Here is an 18,371-nt window from a genome sequence, read left to right on the forward strand (position 1 = left end):
CATTCTATGAACTGTGTCATTTAATTTCAGTAGAGGTCTCTTTTTCCTACAAACAGTAATACTGCACACATTACACAAGCTGACAAATAGGGCTGTTGGTAAGGTATCTTTTTAAAAAAAGCTGTGTTCAGTCTGCTGCAAAAAGATTTGGATCACTTGAGTATCTGAGCTGGAAATTAATAGGAAATGTCAATCAGACAGTGGCAGATGATGGGTCTGATAAGGGAGATTCTGAAGTGATACTATATGTTAAATACAAAAAAGCTTTAGTCTAATGACCCAGAAAGAAAAATAAAAATTATTTCTCAAAATGCCTTCAATTCCAAGTCCAATCTGAAGCTGTTTGGGGAGGACACAAAAGGTGCACCTTCATTTTGCTATGAGAATAAAATAAGAAGACAGCATGTAGAAGAGAAAAGTGTGCCAAAGGGTACAGAACACCTAATAAAGTCACCTTGTTTAGGAACAAAAACACATTGTGCTTTCAGGTCTTTATCTAGAAGGTTTCAAACCACTTCTTTATAGAACATCTTTCTTGAAAACCATCATTCTACTCAAGCAGGGAAGCATCACCCATTTTATAGGTGAAGACTTGAGAAACAGAGCTAAGATGAGAGATGTGTAATTGTGCCTTCAGGAGGGCTCAGTTGTTTCAGTTCTGTCATTTCACCTTAATCACTCTTAATATTGAAGTTTATTACAGAGTACAAAATCAAAACATTCTCTGATGAATAAGGCAGTCAGAACAGAGGGAGGGTTTCTTTTTTTTTTTCTATTTGGAAATCAGGAAGACGTCCTGGGAGCTTCTTCATTGATCTTAGCCAAGTATATTGATAGAAAGCTGTAAACAGTGTTATTTTCATCCAGAATGTCTGTGGCAAGTCTAGTGCATCATGCATTTCAATGTGCCCTAGCATAATACCTTTTTATCATCATTGCTGCTGTAATGCATGTATGAGTCCAATATCTTCCACTATTGCTTTTGCAGTTGCTTCCAGACTTTTTGGATCTCAACTCGTATGTCTTTCTTTGTGCTCCAATTTCAGACTCAGATTTCTAGACTTTTTCTTTCTTCTCAAGATTCAGCCAGTCTACTTGAATTTTTTGATTTAGAGACATGTCTGTTAAAGAAAGATTTTTTGTGGACTGAATAACAAACAGTAAAATATTTTTAAAAGGCATAGTAAAACATAGATTCTGGCTCTGAAACACCCAGATTAAAGTGAAAGGGATTGCTGGGATCACATACAGCCAAAGAGGAAAACAATACATACCTGAGTATGAAAACGGAGGAGCATTGGTTCTTCTGAGTTTGAGAAATTGTAGTGTTAATGGAAAGAATAAAGTATTTCCCTCAACTGATTCAATCTTAAATAATCTGATGGTCACCAGAGATAAAATTTGACAGAAAGGTAAGAGTGCATTTTCAGATTTGCAAGAATGAAAATTTCCTTTCTGGGTTTTCCACAGTTTTTTACTCCAAATGACTGAAATTTCATTGGTACTTCTTTCCCCAGAATATTAGATATACAGGTTTGAATGTTTGGTGAAAGCTGATTTTGAAGTTTTATCTTTGTTCACAATTTTTCTGTGAATAAAAAAGGTCTGTGAAGAGACCAACTTTAGTTAACTGTGAAATGTGGCAATGGATTTCTGTCCAGCTTCTCAGTTACGTCTTTTGAGTAAACAGTATACTCTTAGTACTTTCCGTCAAAGACAATGGAACATTGCATTAATATGGGCTTGCAAAGTACAAACTTGATAAGTTGGTTTAATGCACAAGAAATATTAAAATGTTGAAAATAAATTCCAATGGAAATTGCAATGAGTGTTTTCTAACAACTTTCATCTTAGACGTTGAGTTTTAAATCTTGTTACGAATTTCATATTCCAAGACAGAAGTGATCCACTCTCCTGTCTTTTAGAACGCTTTTCCTTCTGAGTATGACGCTGAACTCCACAATACACTATTACTTTCATAGGGTTGACAAGCTGGGAAGCAGTGCTGCAGACAAGGACCTTGCGTTATAGTGAACAGCAAGATGTCAATGAGGCAATAATGATCCCTCATAATAGGAAAGGCCAACCACCCTCTGGGCTGCATTAGGCAGAGCATTGCCAGCAGGTGCAGGGAGGTGACTTACCTTTTCTACACAGCATCCAAAGCGCTGCTATCCACAGTTCTGGGCTTCCCAGTAACAGAAAGACATGGACTTTCTGGATCTATTCCTGTGCAGGGCTTAATTAATATAATTAAGGGACTGGAGCATCTTTCCCATGAGGACAGGCAAAGAGAGTTTGGATCCTTCATCTTCTTCTGGAGAAAAGAAGGCTCAGGGAGACTTTATTCACACGTACAAATACTTGATGTGAGCGAATGGAGAAAAGATACCAGACTCTTCTCAGGAGTGCCCACTAATGGGGCACAATTAAAATACATGAAAATCCACCTGAACACAATTATTTATTTATTTACTTTATTTTTGGGTGGCCAAACACTGGTACAGGTTATTTAGAGATGTTGTGGATTCTCCATTCTTATAGATACTCAAACTCTAACTGGACATGGTCCTGCACAACATGCCTAGCTGACTCCACTTGAGCAAGGGACATTTGGACTAGAAGATCTCAAGACGTCTCTTCTACTCCCAGTGATTCTGTGATTCTGCACTGGTAGAGCAAGTTATTCTTAAGGAGTTTAAATTTACGTGTGAGAGAGTCTTCTAGAAGCCTTTTAGAGGGAGTTTACTCTGCAGTCTTAGGTGAAATATATTTGCAAAATATTTCAAAGCCTTTTTCATTACTAATATTCACCTTCTGATCCTTATTTTTGTTTCCCTATTTTGTTCTAAAAATTCTTTCATCTTTTCTTTTTTCCACCACAGAATGAAGTGGAAGAAAGACTTAACCACATATTTTTAAAACACAAGTGTGCAAAAATCTATTTGTCTTTCTTTACTGAATTATTTTCTTAGTTTTTCCTCTCGTGATGATTAATTTCAAGAGAAAATGGTTGTGTAATGATGTAATGTAATGATTTTTTTCCTGAACTTGAAACAAAACATTCTTCTCCTTATACTGTCTTTTTCTCATTTTTATCTGAACTGAAAACAGAATCAGGTGAAACAGGTGTAATTTCTTTCCTTTTGCTAGCAGTGTCCTCTCCCATTCTCTCACAAAATCTTTAAACTCTACCATATATCTCTGCTTTGGAAAATTCAACCAAGGCAAAGTCTTCTCTCTCCTTCTTCCTCTGACCCTCCAATAACAAACAAAAGAAGAGATCTTCCACATACCAGCTCAAAATCGTGTAACTTCACTGACTGGCATAGATGCTGGGTTTATGTTACACAACTAAGGTTGATGCAACAAAAAAACCTAAACAACAGCATAATTTAATTTAACTTAGTCACTCTGTAACTGGCACTGCTGAAAAGTGCCCAAGATGTCTATGTAAGCCCGTTCAAAAAAAAAAAGCACAATATCTTGTGCAAGATAAAGTTTTGATTTCATACATGCTAGCTTTCAGCACTTGAGTGTGATTTGTTCTGGCTACACAGCTCTAGATCTCACATTTTATGATGTGTTTGCTTGTTTGTTTCTGAGTAAAAGGGTAAAAGTAAAAGCAGGCATGCTGAAGCATTCCTTTTCCATTTTTTTTTTTTTTTTTTCCCTTATTCCCTAGCAGTGAGGTGCTTTTGAAGTTAATATCTGCTAGCATGGTCCTGCCCTTCAGTTCTGGCATTTCTGTCCTTCCTGTCCACTTGAAATGGAAATCCCTCCCCTTCATGTGACTAGCTCTTCCAGGAAGGCTGACTGAAAGTCTAAGAATGTTTAGCAGCTGCTTCATAGACCCTGGGCCAAAGCACAAGGTTAAGCTGATTTGAAAACCAGCTACAGCCAGAAGGAACAGATCTGGGTGTGGTGGCCTAATGTTTTGCTCACATTCTGAAGGAAAAAAAGTAGTAAAATTGAGGAATACAAACTATCTTGCCCTGTCCTTCACAGTTTCTTATAACTGATCAATTCCAGAGGAAAACAGTGTAATGAAACATTTATTTCTCATAATATAAATTCAGCTCCTCTTTTGAAACCCTCACTTGGATTCATTTTAAGTTTGAGAGAAGATGGACATAAAAATTCTTTCTATACTTTCTTCAGCTTCTGCCAATAAATACTTTCCCTTTGCTCCATTGTAGCTGCAGTCTTAACATCTGCAAATCATTTGGCATTGTCATACACACAAAAAAATATACCTCACATTCCAGTAAATTATGAAGAACTTAGCAAGGTAGAACAATGCCACATCTGCTTTGATTCTAATAAATTCCACTTTAAGGGTGTTAAATCCATAGTGTCCAGCCTGAGTTGCCCAAGGCCAGAAACACTTTTTTTCCATTCTCCATCTCTCTCTCTCCTTCTTCTAACTGATTACCTCCATGCTACAGTAAATAAGAAAATTTGCCTTCTGGCCTCCATTGGAGCAATGGGTGAAATATGATAATTTCATATTATTGACAACATAAAGCATCAAAGGATAAAATAAGACCAAGTAAATTTTGCTGGATTGCTCTTTACCATTTAAGGTTTATGAGGTCTTAACAACAGCCTACAGTAGGCCTACACTTACACATTGGTTACAGGATAAAATGTTTTACTTCCTAGTGAAGAGAAAGACCTGCATCCTGTGATTCATTCTAGTCCTGCTGCCCTAATCTGGAGCTTGCTGACATCATTGCAAGGATTCCCAGGGGCTTTAGCAGACCTAGATCCCAGCTTACATGCCACAGATGAGTGGTTTTCATTTTGTGTGTGAACAGTATTGAACTTCTAAAGCTGTAAACATCCATCATTTCTGTTTTCCATGCTTGGACCTCATGGGTTCTCAGAAAGAAAATAACTTCTCATCCTTCCTATTTCTTCTTTTACACAAAAAGAGAATTCCAGAAAATGCAAGATATTGCATTGCCTGCCTTACATCATCCTTTTAATACTCTACCAAGGAAAAGAATTGTTTTCTTTGAACATCTTCATTTCCATTATCAGTTCAAATGGTGGTGTAAAAGGTAAAGCAAGCTTTACTTACTATTTGGCAACAAGTCTAAATGCTATACCTTTCCATCACTGGCATGATGCTAAAAATGCTTCTTTTACTCCAGCAACTGAGATTTACTGAATTTTATTTTGGTTAATGAAAAACTCATGTGTGCTTTTACTTTTTTGTTCTAGATGTGAAAATTGTAAAGAGGCAGGTGAGTTTTCATGAATTAGTTGCAATCTTCTCACTTTGCAGTCCAAAAGGGTAATAGCAAAACCTTCACTTAGCAAAATTTTACCAATTTTTGGTATATTCACCAAGGAGGTGTAGAAGAAAAAACCTCTGTAAATGATGACCTAAACAGTCAGTCTGATGGTAAAAATGCTTCCCAGAGTTTTCAAACAATTCCTATTTTCTGTAAATAAGTCTTCTAAATCTTCAAAATATTCTAAAGCATTTTTTTAGACAGTCTTAGAAAACATTTCTTGGATTATTGAAAGAAAACTAAAGATAACTTGCAGACAACCTCTTGTTTTTGAAACAGAAACTTCTCAGAGACTCTGCATTTCCCTACCCTACTGAATCTGCCTCTACCCTATAAAAAACACACAAAATTGTGTAAATGTGCCGTTGCATTTACATATAAAATCTTAACTGCTGTCCATTTCTTCATTAATTTTCTTACTCTCTCAATGAGCTTGACCACGGAAATAAACTGAAGACATTCTTTGGCTTAAGAAGGTCCACTCATGAGAAACAGACAGCTATTGGAAGACGGATGATAAAGAAGGCAGTAAATAAGCAACCAGGAATTAGAAGAATCTTACTTCTCTGCCACTTCCTTCCAAGGCATAATATTCTAGCCCTGTGAATTTAGAAAAATTCTTTAAATCTTTTGCACATCTTTGCCTCTTTTTTAATTTCCAAAAGTACTCCATATGTTTTATTTTTATTGTTAATTTTGCCAGCAGGTTCAAGTTGGTAAATACAATTATTAAATGAAGCAGATGGTGAGGCTTCGAAAGGTGGAATTTGACTTGTGAAAATACTTTCAGTATAGGTAGTTACAAGCTTTACTTCCTTCCTTTTGTATGTCTTCAATTCCTATTCACATCTGATCTCACCATTGATGACCTCCACAAAGAATGTATCCAAGTTACTTTCTCTTCCTTAGCTGGAAAATTCAATATTTGCAACTTTAGGCACGGAAAAAAAAATAAAAATCCAATAGACCAAAGCAGTCGTCACAGTGTACAAGTAATGGTTTAATATCTGATGATGAAAAAAGACTGGATAAAAAATGCTCCATTCCTGGTGGTGTTCAAGGACAAGTTAGAGAGAGCCTTGGGTGGCATGGTCTAGTGGGAGGTGTTCCTGCCCATGGCAGAGGGGTTGGAACTAGACAATCTTCAGGTCCTTTCCAACCCTAACTATTCTATGATTCTATGATTCTAAGAATTGGCTGGATGGCTGCATGAAGAGAGTTGTGGTCAATGGCTCGATGTCCGGTTGGAGACCGGTAACGAGTGGTGTCCCTCAGGGATCGGTGTTGGGACCGGTCTTGTTCAACATCTTTGTCGGTGACATGGACAGTGGGATTGAGTGCACTCTCAGCAAGTCTGCCTATGGCACCAAGCAGTGTGGTTCAGTTGATATGCTGGAGGGAAGGGATGCCATCCAAAGGGACTTTGACACACTTGTGAGGTGGGCTGATGCCAACCTTATGAAGTTTAACCATAATGTCCTTCACTTGGGTGGGAGCAATCCGAGGCACAGGTACAGGTTGGGCAGAGAAGAGATTCAGAGCAGCCCTGTGGAGAAGGACTTGGGGATGTTGCTCGATGAGAAAATGACATGAGCTGGCAGTGTGCGCTCTCAGCCCAGAAAGTCAACCATATCCTGGGCTGCATCAAGAGGGTCGTGACCAGCAGGTTGAAGGAGGTGATCCTGCCCCTCTACTCTGCTCTCGTGAGACCTCACTTGGAGTATTGCGTGCATAAGGGGTAACGGGGTCAAACTTAAGCAGGAGAAGTTTAGGTTGGATATAAGGAGGAAGTTCTTTACTGTGAGGGTGGTGAGGCACTGGAATGGGTTGCCCAAAGAAGCTGTGAATGCTCCATCGCTGGTGGTGCTCAAGGCCAGGTTAGAGAGAGCCTTGGGTGACATGGTTTAGTGTGAGGTGTCCCTGCCCACAGCATGGGGGTTGGAATTAGATGATCCTTTCCAACTGGAGGGTCCTTTCCAACCCTAACTATTCTATGATTCTATAAAAGATGCTTTTACTTCTCAGGATCCTTGCTCAGCCCAGATCCAGGAAAATTAACATCCCTTTTTTAATGTTGAATTTGTTGATGCTAAAGTATATGTGTCTATGCTATTGATACTACTGAATTGTTTTCTCTGTGTGGCAAGTGACTCACCATTAAAATTTTGTGTTTTTTTGTGACAAACATATCTGACTAAAGTAAAAAAAAGAAAATTAAGAAAATCAGAAACCCAATCTTAATTTTTCACTTTCGTGAGAATTTTTAATCTGATGCCTCAGAATTTTACAATGAGTGAAAAACCAAAACATTTTCATTCTAGTCCAAAGGAAAGAATGGACGGAAAACCAGAGCTCCACCTGGGCTCATGCAGTTGGAAATGTAAAGTTGGGAGAGAAAATCAACACAATATTTATGGAAAATATTTGAAACATTCCATTCCTAATAAAATTTCAAAATAAACATTCTGGAGCTATCCAGTTGGTGCAAAAATTCTGTGTGGAGTTTTCAGTTTCTTAGTACTCTTAAATAACTCAGCATTCCCATAAATGTCACTTAAATTTACTAAAATAATAATAGTATAAATAAATAGTAATAATTATGTGCATTTGAATAAATCATAAATATTGAAAGTAGATGACCGTCCTTAGATTTAATGACAACTACTTCTACTACTCAAGAAAATTAATTTGAAATTAGATCCATGTGCTTATGGTCTAATGATATGATTATTCTTTCTGTTTCTGTACTTTCAGGTAATGCAACTGTACAAGGTCTGTTGCTCACAAGCCACCAGATTTTGATTAAACAGAAAATGTAGGCAATTTGCCGGTTCTGGAGTAACCCATAACACTATTTCAGTTGAAAAACTCAGACTTTGAGATTAGTAAAAATACTAAAATTCTCTAGGAAATATTTTTTAAAACTTCACTTATGCCTATGCCTGAAGTGTAGCATTAAGTTTACAAGATCAGTAACTTCCCACCTGAATTAATAGCATCAGAGTAAAGAGGGTTATAAATTTGTTTTGCCAGTTCTAGAGGTTTTTTCCTCCCTTTTAAATAGGTGTTTGATGATGGCCACATATTGATTATTTTCATGCTTGTCTATGTTTTACAAATCAAATACAAAATTTGTAGGCAATTCAGGTTGGGAATGTTGTAAGTGAGAAACTTCTTTTTTTCCAAATACACAGCAATGCCTCTGCCTTAAAACATCACCTGTAACAAGAGCAGCTACAGGTCTACTTAAAGACAGATGATCCTTAGTGTTAGACTCAGCCTCCCTGCCACACTTGGGCCTTCATCTGGCACTGAATATATTAATATCATGTGACACAGAACAGAACTGCTCAATTTAATCTCGCATTAGTTGGACGAAGTCTTGGGTGACATGGTTTAGTGTGTGGTGTCCCTGCCCATTGCCGGGGGTTGGAACTAGATGATCTTAAGGTCCTTTCCAACCCTAACTATTCTATGATTCTATGATTCTAACCTGAACCTCAGTGATTTACCATTGATTTGAACAGAATTTGATAAAGGTCCATGAAGATGTTAATTTCTGTTAGCACCGAGAAGTTTAATCTGGAGAAAAAAAAAAAAGTCATACTTGTCCTTCACTAAAAGAGAAGTGGTACGTGCATTGCCACAGTGATGAGTGTTAATAACTTAATAATACATGCAGCTACTGCAGCTATTATGTTATTTGCAACCTCTAGAAGAACTCTGCCTATATTCACTATATTCGGTGCCTATAATAGTATGTTCAGTGTTACGTCTGGAGGAAAAAGAAATAATGTATGAACACATACTCATGGATAAATTTGCTTGTATGTTCCTTCTGTTTTTCCAGTGCCAACATGTCTATAGTAGCTTTTTGCATTAATTTGGACAGAGGTCTTTACTTCCCAGAAACCCGTTTCATCTGACCTGAAAGCCAAGTTTCCTTTATGATTCAGGCAGTAATAACACAAAGGCTTAATGCCCCATAGAGAACAAGAACAAATCAACACTTTCTTACCAGTATTTTAACTAAATGTTACTTAGGATTCTTTCCTTATTGTGGTATGAAATTGTTAAGAAAATTCTAAAACTAATTAATATCAAAACTTTTGCATAATCAAGAGGTACCTTTTGCTAAACAACAACAAAGACATTTCTCAGAAGAGTGGGATCAAACTATTAAATGTGAAAAATTTTGATCTGCCCAGTTTAAATTAATATTTTCAGTACTCATCAAATTTACTGCTACTATAACAAGAAACTGCTTCATTTTTCAATGAAACAATCATGGTAAAATTTTTTTTAGAATGTTTAAACAATTATTTGACACATTTATTAAATTCTCTGTGGGCTGAAATGGGGAGCCAACAAATGAGAACGGCTTGAATGGAAAAAAACCCCTAAGAAATACTTTTCTGCCAAGCGCTGTTTCCTCTGCAGTAAGCCCTTGCGAAAAAACCTCGCCAGAATAAATATTTTCCCCACATGAGGAATAGATTGAGTAATGATGCTGCTGAATCAGAGTTGTACGGGGCTCAATTCTCCAAAATCCTCCTCCTCTCCCTTGACATTTTGTGTTTCTCACAGGCTCTGAATTGTGTTGAATTTGTGCCCTCCATGTTCAAATCCCCATTTTATAGCTTTCATTGAATGAAACAGCTGCCAATACCACTTACCCTTGAAGATGCTGAATGTTTCAGGTGCATTGAAAACATTTTTGTGATGTTTTTCATGGCCTATTGCGAGCATTTCTCTTAGCACATCAAAGTCTAATCAGGAAAAAAAAAAAAAAAAAGAGATTTGGCTTTCCTGCTTTTGAATGTACTTGACTATAAAACTTTAAATAGTGCTCATGGTATATGCCAAGAGACGTGAATTAGGTCTTTATACCTCATTCAAATATACCTCTTTCAAAATTGTGCTTATTTTGCAAAATGAATGCATGTGTTGTGATCAGTGAAGCCAAACTCCAGGATTCTATCACTTCCAGCTCTGAACGTCCAGCAGACTGCAGAAAAAAAGCCACCCTCAAAATTGTCTACATTAAGAACATAAAGCCATAATGATATTTTTGGAGTTATTATGAGGCTGATGATCATTTTAGCATGCAGTTGTTAAATTTAACTGCCTCTTTGAATGGTACTGCCTCTATGTATTTAAACCTTACAAATCATTTGCTGTTGTTACTGGAGGGACAGAAGATATTAGCAATGCCCTTCATGTTCTCTGTTCTCTTCCTGGGTTTGTTGGCTTCTGTGGCTTTGGGGTTCTTCTTGTGCAAAATATTTAAACTGTTTCTAGAGTGCTGAAGTCATCCTTGAAGAGGAAACTTCTGGGATACAGACACTTTCTTATTTATAGAAATTAATCTGTAGATGCTTCAAAGCATTTCTTAATTTGTCAGAGCAACTTGCCATATTTATTGATGAGATTATAAGACTAATAACTGTATCAGGTAAAGTAATAGGCAAGAAGATATGCACTTGGGAATTTGCTCATCCTGTCAACTAATCTTTTCACATTCAGCTAAAGTTGGTTTTGTTTTTTATTTACAGCAATACAAAAAATGTGAAAATTAAGATCTGCAAAAGATGTGCGCTTTGTCAATTATTCAAAAGCAGAACAGTAGTGGTTATTTTGTCACTCCTTGTCTCATAATCACTGAGGAGATCCCATCAGGGTCTCTCACTCAGGTCACTTACCAAGCTACTGATCTTTTCAGAAAACTGGAGCTGTGATGAGAAGCTTCTAGAAGCTAAACCTAATTAAGAATTAATATTGAGGTTTGACATATATGTAAGATCTCTGTTCTGGTTAACAAGTCTTCAAACAAATGTAGCATGGAAGGAAATGGAGCTTTTTGCTCCATTTTATTTCATGGAACATGAAACTCAAGGACGCAAAGAGGCAAAACAGAGCAGATGGTAGCTCTGTGACTGTTCCTGGACTACAACACGCAGGATAGCCTGGAGAAGGAAAGACAGTAATTTACTATTAGGAGACTAGTAAATCACCAACTTCCATGAGCAAGAAAGGAGAACTGTAATTCACAAATAGTGTCCGACACACTTTGTCTCCAGGGCCTAATCTTAGTGGAGAATAAGTATCAGTCTTATTCACTACTGCTCCAAAAATTGACAGACTCTTCCAGATGTTTACTTAAAACTAATAAACTATAATGTTCTTAATTTCTTCTTGTGTTTTCTTTTTTTTTTTTTTTTTTTAATGTCCGGTATTGCTGATAATAAACTGGAAGAACTTCTGCTCATTTTATTAAATAAAATACATTCATTTTTAAGTCTTCTAACACATTGGTTTTGTCTTGTTTCCAAGTTTAAATGTAAACTGTTTGAATTTTTCCATGACATTTCAACTTTGGAATGATTTGAAATAACCTGTCAGTTGAATAATTGCAACCAATTTTAGACACTTCAGCAGTTCCTAGTTTTCTATGCTCCTCAAATATTGCATGAAACTGTTTATACCAGCATTTAGGGATAATAAGACTCTTGCTCTGCAGCTCTGTTTCAGTGGAGATCTTGTTTTCTGTATGAGCCATCTTGGTAGCCTCTAACTATGGCTATGGTCAAGCATCATATGTAGTGCGTTAATATTTCTATTATTAACACATTACACCACAGAAAATCTTTATATTTGTTTATACATATACAGGCACTTGTAAATCCTGTTTAAGTTAGTAGTAAATTGCCAAGAGGTCTTTGTACCTGCTAAAGAACTCTGTATTAACATTTTATTTAGTGACCTTTCTAAATCACTTGTTCTATTTTAGAAAACACAGATAGTTGCACAGAAAGACTAGGATACATTCTGATCACAAAAATAGTGGAAAAGCATGTACAGAAGAGAAGAAAACCATGCATAAAACATGCATAATTAGAACTGTATAATTCTGGTGACATTGTCGTCTGTGGATACATAAACTATGTTGTAGGAAACGTCGTTTGTAACAGCTGTGCCTGGGAAAACATATTTGGTATATTTATGTGAATTGCAAAATTACAAACTTTGCAATTGCAGCATGATTTTTATTTGACTTCTTGCTAACAGTCTTTAGCTAGGTGGAGTATTTACTACAGTCTCATATTCCACAAACAGTTCTTGGAAGTGTCAAACTCAGCCAAAATTAACTCCTTCCCTCTGATTCTTACATGATGTCGAACTACATTTCTGCTCCAATGTTGTCTTAAACAAGCCTCTTCTTGCAGCTCTTGTTCTCCTGAGTGATGATTACTTTTCTTTGGTAGGTAATATGCAGGAAATCTCCCATAAAAGGCTGTACTGGGAGAGATCATTGGCTTGTATAAATCAGATTAATTCCACCAAGGCAGTGAAGCTACATGGGCTTACACACCTGCAAAATCCTGCCCTGTAAATCTCTAGCGCCAGACATTTCAAGGACCTCTGTACTCAATCTCTAGGTCTCACATAGTGCTGGAAGTGGAGAGCTTTGCTGGAGTAAAGCCAGACTGCTCCTGAGAAGCAAGAACCCACATATATTTCCAATTAATCCATGACTCCTGTCTCTATTCAGAATGTTAAAATAAAGTAAATAGTCCAGTAAAACGTGTGTAACTCTCTGAAATCTGTGTGGTTTTTAAAAGAATAAGCTAGTGCTGAACTTGCTCCATCATAGAACTAGCTGTACCTTTTATATTGATTATGTACTATTAATGCTTAATTTTAAACCTTATTTTTGTTGTAGTACAAGTTATTGAAGAAAAGGGCAGCTCTAAGAGAAATAAGAAACAGTTTTCGGTCAGCAAAAGTGCTAACAGTTTTTAGAGATGCCTCCTTTTGCCAAATGATCATGGAGATTCTCCTCCATTTAATTTATGCTGAACATGCAATTTATTCTCAGCTACTAGCTCTCAGATGCTAAGACTGGTCTTTCAAAAAACAAGCAGCACCTGTAAACAAACTGAATATTTTGCTGAATAATTTTTTACTCAAACCTCAAACCATTTTTTCTTTGGCTAGTCTGTTAGCACCCACAGTATTTTCTTTACTTCGGTCATACCTAGTAAAGTGTAAAGGATTAGTTTCAGGTTTGCTTTTTTTTTTTTTTTTTTTTTTGTTCTCAAAGGAAATCACACATTATTTTCTTCTGACACAGTTACAGTAACATACAGTTGTACTCTCAGCCCATAAATTGCACAACAGTGTTCTTCTGAAGGCCAGTGGTTTAACATTACTCAAGAGCTTTGGTTCATAACCATTTGGCTGAGGTCCATAATTGACATTTTTGTGTACACATCTGCACCTCTGCATGTGCCTCCTTAACAAGGCAGACATTGGAATACGCCAATTAATGCTCCAGACTGCATATAGAAGCCAGAGGTGTGTTCTAACAAATGAGTCTTCAACATTTTCCAGTTCAGTGCCCTGGTGTCCTGCCTGACAGCATCAGAAGGGCTGCACCTGGAAAAAACAATATGACTTCTTCTGCCTTCCAGCACAGAGGACATTGCTCCTTTCAGCTAGTAAAAAACGAGCAGCAAAGATAACTACTGTTACCAGCCTATTATCATGGAGTCCTCACATTACTCAAAGGCGTGTACGGTATTTTAAGATGAAGAAGAAATTTTATAGGTTAAATCCTGTATCTCATATCTTTATTATATGTACGTGAAAAGTAGCACTGAGTAATAGAAAAAAAGGGGAAAAAACATTAAGAGACAGAAAGTATGAATTTATAGTCAAGACCTCAAATTAAATCTTCAATTAAATTAATTAAAAAATTAAAAATCCTGTAAATTTATGTGCAGATTTCTTTATTTTCTCACACATCCCTGTAATGACTTTCTCACTGGAAGTCGTAGTTTTTAATGGTTTCTGTTTTGTTAACTTTAAAAAAAAATATTTATGGTTCATATGAAACATGAAGCAGCAAGTGTATGGAGTATTACCAACCACACAGCCAAAACTTGTTTCAGGCCTGCAATATAGCCTCATTTGGGGCCACCAAGGTATATCAAAATGATGCTTAAAGATGAATGAAGAATTACACACTGTATATGTCACAACTATTTCACACTAATTACTGGACAAGGAGTTTCAAAAATTTAAGACTTTAAAAGAAAAACAAAATGAAAGTCAATGAAAAACTTAATATTCCATTAAAAATGTCTTCATAAACTAACATGTCTTGCAGACATAAATCAAAAGCCCCAATTCAACTTTTCAATTTCAATTGCTTTTAGTTTGTTTGGGAGTTTTGTGTTTGCTTGTTTGTTTGGTTTTTGTTTGTTTTTTTCTTTCCCCAGAATTACAAATTCCTATTGAATGATTTCTGTAAGTGTTTGCCAAAATTCTCTGTAAAATCTTTCATCTCAGTCTTGGTACATAAGTCAGTACTCTAGAATTAAGGTACCACTACAAGGGGTCTGTTATAAAATTGTGATCTGTGCAAAAGCCTGATATACACAAAAGACATTCACACACAAGTCACTTCAGCCTTATTAACAACAAAGATAGAAAACTTAAATGTCTTAAATTGGCAACAGAGCAAAACTGATCCTCACTGTTCTTTATTGTGGGATGTTAGTCCCCAGTCAGTAGGTTTTGGTCAGAGTCAGAGGCAGACATCTCTGCTAGTTGCATATCTTCAGGACAGGATGAAATCTGACCATTAATGTAGTAAGTAACATGATTTTAGAGAAGTGATCCTTAATTTGAACATGAAGCAGAGTAATAAGTAGTGATTAATGACTAAAACCAAAATGTGCTTTTGTTTCAGTCCAATTTTTAATAGACAGATGTCCACTTCATAAAAACCATCTGCATAACTGGCATCAATAAATATACCTGGTGGTACTTCCAACACAGTGGTTGATGATTTCCATGGACCTAGAGAGGATAGAACCAATATGCCTAATCATAATAGCTACTGTATTTTATGATGAATCACATATATTTATATATTTAACAATATATGCCCAATCCTGCACCCAAGAAGGCACAAATGTTTTTCCAGGCTATGAAGCCTGCTGCTGTCAGTGAGACCGAGCACAGAACTCTTCTGAGCACAGAATAAGTACCTTATTTCTTTCTAACAAAGAGAGTGATTGTGTCATACAGAAAGAAGTCAGAGGGATTTATACTGAAGACTCAATATGATAATGTAAGTTAGATGGACTTTGCTGTTCATTACACCATTGTGTTTGTAAAACAAGGCAGTGTTAATATTTTTTCTTTGCAGTACCTGCAGAATTATCAAATCGTAATTGATTCTTTGTAGTTTTTAAAGGAGATTTTACCTGTTCCTACCATCAGCAGAGACCTATACCTGCTCATCAGCAACATTTTCATTCTGCGGGTGTTGAATTGGATTAATACAAGGAAATAACTGCAATAATTTCCCTTTCTCACTAATTTTAATGTCTGCTTAAACCCAGTTATTATGAGTGGTGTAAACCATAATCTTATGAACTTCCAACAATGAAAATAGGTTTGGCATTGTACTTTCACATTCCACTTGCGATGAAAATGTTATCAGGGTTGTCATCATAGCACAAATAATGAGATTTCTCACTAACATGAACAATTTACTGTCTGATCTTCTGTAGCAGTAGAACAATTACAGTATGTAATGGAGGAGTTAAAATTTGTTTTTCTTATTTTATATAGAAAGCTTAAAGCTAAAAAAAATAAAATTAAGAGAGAAGACTAAAAATGGTAGTGAAAGAACTGTTCATACTCAGCCCTAAAATTTCTTGTGCTATTCTAGAATTTGGACACTATTAGTAAATGCATCATTTGCTCATGTTCTTTCCATAGATATGTTATTGCAAATGTGATAATGTATATAGAATCTTCATCACTTAAGTCCCACTTTTCTAGGTAAGTAATTTTTATTCTGATTTGCTTGATGGTACAATTTTAAGTCCTATGGTTTTGATTTTTTTTTTTTAAGCTGAAACAGAGCAGTGCCATTTCACATGGATATTATTTTATTCACTGAGCTTTTATTTCATCCTTCATAGCTTTTACTTTGAGGTGACCTTCTAAGTCTAGCAAAGTTATTCAACAGAACTTCAGGTCTGAGATAGTTTTATGACAGAATGATCAGTTGAACATGCAGCAGTGGGAGACATATAAGTCTGAAGAAATTGTCAGGTTTCATTAATAAAAAGGAGTAGATCGATTATAATACATCAGGTACTGCCCAGCAGGAATGGAACGGGTGTGTGGGTGTGTGTTCATTTTTGGTGAAATGAGATGATAGTGAAAGCTGAGTGTTCTTCTCTTAAACAGGGTTTATTTTTTCAGTCTTTCCTTATTGTCAGTCTAACTCCTATTTAACATAGATTGTTAATGAAATTGTGAACAATTGTACATAATTTATATCTGTAACATATAGTCTTGAACAGAATGAGCAAGAAATACTGTAGAGTAATTTGACATTGCTGGTAATAAGTATCTTATTATTAAACACTCACTGGAATGCACCAAAAATAACCAGAAGCCTACAGAGTTTATTTTCCAGCCCTCAGATCACAAACAGCAACTTGTTGCTGTGCATCGGTTGCACAAAGGATTAATTTAACTTAGAACACAAAGTCCACACATTAGCTGGATCCTGTACAAATGTAGTAAGTTATTAAGGTATCAGGAGTTGTATCAGGAGTTGAATGGTGGAATAATTCTGTTTTGGTGCTTCTGCTTCATCTGTTATTAATAACTTCATCTCTCACTAGGACATCAGTAGGAACATTATATTCTCATCCAAAAGGTCAGGGAGGGCAGATTCTTAGAATATTATGACTGCTTCACCTCTGATTAAAAAAGGTGACATTACTTTTGCAATTCCAGCCCTAAGCTCTGCCAAATAAGACAGAAATTTAAAATTACTGAGATGACCAAGACTACCTTTTCTGTACACAGCATGCTCACCTGAAACAAGATACTTCTTTTGGACAGCCACTGTGAACATCCAGGTTTACAACACTGCCTTAATTAACCAGCTCTTAATTTCCAACTAGCATAGAAACATAACAGCCAAAATTATGACCACTCCTGTATAGCGTTCTTCAGTTACAGGGTAAAATGTACTTAAAATAAAGACCTTTTCAATCACTTTCTCACCAGCTTGAATAATGAGAAAGGTTGTACATTGGCTGAACCTGGTTTTAGCGATTCAAACTATAATTAGAATCAAAGCATTACCTTCAAAACAATATTAAATATTAGCCTATCTCTAAGGTACTTCTTACCTAAGCGCCATGTAGCTTCCTATTTTTAGCCTTTAAAAACGTAATTCAGCTATTCAACACAGTAAAAGTGATAGACTTCTACTGTCACATTAATCTAACAACAAGTATAGTAAAAGCAAAACTACATCTTGATGTGATTCATTTGACAAATTAATGGAACTCAGTGCTTATGACATTTGCACATGGTGAAAAAATCCTTGCATGCCAAGAAAACATGAACATGGAGGAGTTTAATAGCTAGAGTGAAATTAATTTCCTTCTTGCCATTGAAAAAAAACCACACACATTTCTCTTCCAGTGATTAGTATATATCAGTAAATAAGTATTCATGAGATGTGTGTGCGCATAACATACTGTGCTGTGTTAACTTTACCCAACAGCCAAATGCCCACTTGGCTGCACACACGCTCCTGTTCTTCAGCAGGACAGCAAGAGAAAACAGGGTGACAAAGCTTGTGGGTTGAGATGAAGACAGGGAAATCACTTACCAGTTGCTGTATTTTGCAAATCAGTGAAAATTTGACTCAATATATTTCCAATTAAAATAGATTCATGTAACTGAAAACAAAAAGACAGACAATTAAAAAATTCCTTGTCTCCTCTCTTTTCCCAGGTTCAACTTCAATCTGTACTCCCAACTCCTCCACTCACTTCTAAAGGCCCAGAAAGAATGGGGGTGGAGGATTATGGTTAATACATGACCATCTCTCAGTATCACCTCCTTTTTTTTTACACTTTTCCCCTGCTCCAGTGTGGGGTCTTCACAGGCTGCAGTTCCTTCAGGTACTCAATTGCTTCAGCATGGGGGTGCTCCACGGGCTTCAGAGTGGATATC

This window comes from Psittacula echo, assembly GCF_963264785.1.
Source record: "Psittacula echo genome assembly, chromosome: Z".
In the NCBI taxonomy this organism is placed as follows: domain Eukaryota; kingdom Metazoa; phylum Chordata; class Aves; order Psittaciformes; family Psittacidae; genus Psittacula; species Psittacula echo.